Genomic DNA, 3,289 nt, shown 5'->3' with positions numbered 1-3,289 from the left:
TATAACTTAACTTTTATTTACTAATAGTTTATCCCTGACTAGTGCTCGAGAAAATAGGATTATGTATGCTTGTATATTTGATATTGCCCTTAGATAAATTATGTTGAATCTTAAAGGTTGTTATACTAGGGATGAAATAAGGTATAAGATATGCATGTCATTGGAAAGCTAGTGAAAAATTAATAATTTTTCCTTTAGATGCCAAAGGGATCTGATGGACGGATTAGAAATTATAGTCAATTGGAATTTCGTAAAAATGATTATTATTATCGTCGTTAATATCGTTATTCTAAATTTTATCTAATTGTTAATATTATTATTATTATTATTATAATTATTATTATCATCATTATCATTATTATCATTATTATTATTATTATTATTATTATTATTATTATTATTATTATTATTATTATTATTATTATTATTATTATTATTATTATTATCATTATCATTAAGAATTGTTATTTTTATAGTTATTATTGTTAAAGTTATAATTAGTATTATTATTACTATCACATAAAATAGTTATTAGTATATTCATTATCATAATATTTATTATTATTAGTATTATTATAATTAAAATTAATATTAGAAACATTTAATTATTATTATTATTATCATCAAAATGAACGCGATATAAAAGACGATTTAAGAACTTTTAACAAATTAATTAGGAAATTATGAGTATGAGTATCATGATGAAATTTAAATATTGTAAGATAATGATTTAGATAAAATTATCGTTCCTATTATTCTTATCATTACTAGTATTATTAAAACTATCATTTATTCAAAAATTATCATTTTAATAGAAATGTTATTGTTATTATAAAATATCATTATTATTATCATTTTAAATAAAAACTATTACTTTAAAATTAATATTAAAAAGTATCGATATCATAATTAGAATTATCATTTTACCATAATATCATTTTTAGTAAATATAAATATTGATTTTTATTTAATAAAATAATAATTATTATTATTACAACACGACTGTTACTTATTATTATTATCAATGCTATTTTATCATATAAATGTAATACAAATTATATAATTACCTCAATAGAATCTATCACAATATTTTTATGATATTAAATGCACCTTATAAATTTTATTACTTATGATATATAAAAGTATACTTTAATATAAAATTGTATTTAATAATAAATGAATTATATTATTTACTCTATTCAATCTTTTAAAAAATATTTTTTTAAAAAATATAAGACGACGATATTTAAAATTATATAATAATCATTTTTAAATTTTGAAAAATCATTTTGAGTCAAACTAATTTTTATCGACCTTAGCATATTAGACTCGAGCATTAGGATTGTGGTACACTATGACTTAACTTAATGTATTAGAAAAATATTGACAAATACATAAATATATAAATATATTTAGGTTCGTGAATCAAATGCCAACCTTACACTTGTTCAATGATGTTATATGTATTTTTACTACAAAATACAGTATGGTGAGTTTCATTTGCCTTTTTACCCTTTACATATTTTTGGGCTGAGAATACATGCGCAACTTTTATAACTGTTTTACAAAATAGACACAAGTATGTGAAACTACTTTCTATGGTTGAATGATCGAATTTGGATATGCCCCTTTTAGCTTGGTAGCCTAAGAATTAGGGAACGTACACCCTAATTCACGCGAATCCTAAAGATAGATCTATCGGGCCCAACGAGCCCCATCCAAAGTACCGGATGTTTTAGTACTTCGATTTTAATCAGGTCCGAGGTAGTTCCGGAATGATTGGGGATATTCTATATGCATCTTGTTAAGGTCGGTTACCAGGTGTTCACCATATGAATGATTTTTATCTCTGCCGTTTGCGAATGCCGGATTTTGAGATAGTTGTTATGAAAAATGAAATCTTGTGGTCTATTAAAATTATGAAAATGAAATGATTACTATAAACGAATGAACTCACCAACCTTTTGGTTGACACTTTAAAGCATGTTTATTCTCAGGTTTGAAAGAGATCTTCCGCTGTGCATTAACTCATTTTAAGGATATTACTTGGAGTCATTCACGACATATTTCAAAAAGACGTTGCATTCGAGTTGATGAAGTTTAATAGAGATTATTATTAAGTAAATGACAGATTAGGTCATTATAGTTTGGAGATTTTGAAATGGTATGCATACATGTCAACTTTCGATGAAATGAAAGGTTGTGTTTTAAAAACGAATGCAATGTTTGTAAAATGTATCATTTAGAGGTCAAGTACCTCGCGATGTAATCATATGTTGTTGTATTTGTTCCTATGGATTGGGACGGGTCGCTTCAGAGAAGTCTCTCGGATACAACGTAAGATCGACTGAGGCACACCGGTTGTAGTAAGTCTATCAAGATTTGGATTCCGACTGTGGACTCTTTCGTAGTGAAACATCTGACTAGACCACTAGTACATTGTCGGTCCCAGACCATGCTGGTGTAGTCACCAAGCATATAAACTTCGTACGTGCACGCTGAAGCACATTGGTTGTTGTAAGCTGTACCTCTACTAAGTAAGGCCATAGAACACGGTTAGTGTTGACCAGTACACTGCACCATAACGCGGTCTCAAGCATTGCACCCCGCTTGAGGGATTCTTAGTTAATTAAGGAACTGTTTGTTTAGAAGCATAAAGGATTGGACCGTTAGGATAACCGAACGTGTTCATGGAAGCTATCTTGACTTGGCCATGGTGTTCTTAATGGTTGAACTCTTTTTAGGGCCTAACTATCTTTTACCAATCATTAACGAAAGCATTGAAACACATCACGTCTCTCGGATATGGTAAACCAAGTATTCTATTACGCTTAAGAAAGTTTAGACCATTTCGGAATGTTAATACGTCACCCAACCGAGTCGCTCAATTGGATGATCCGTCTGAACGTGTATGCCTGTAGTCAGACTGCACGGGCATCGGGGGTAAGGGACGTTGCTGTCTATTCAGAATCTTCAAGCCTAACGCATTACCCAGTGACATGTCTTATGACAGGGGTGTTTAGGACTAGTGTAATGAATACAAGGCCTCTGCCTATTCATGAGCCAGCATTCCATAATCTCGGCAGAATAACTGATGAAGTCATAGTATGCACTTACTTTAACCTTATCTGAATTAAAAATTTTATCGCATTTACTTTATCTATCTTATAAATTAGAAAATCCCAAAAGAAATATTCACTACTCCCTAACTATCTTAGGCTAGAATATAGGTTCGATGTTACTGATATCTCAAAAATACGACCCTAGGTCATACTTCCCTTACGTATAA

Source organism: Rutidosis leptorrhynchoides, chromosome 1, assembly GCF_046630445.1.
Source record: "Rutidosis leptorrhynchoides isolate AG116_Rl617_1_P2 chromosome 1, CSIRO_AGI_Rlap_v1, whole genome shotgun sequence".
In the NCBI taxonomy this organism is placed as follows: Eukaryota; Viridiplantae; Streptophyta; class Magnoliopsida; order Asterales; family Asteraceae; genus Rutidosis; species Rutidosis leptorrhynchoides.
Note: the sequence above shows the minus strand (reverse complement) of the source record.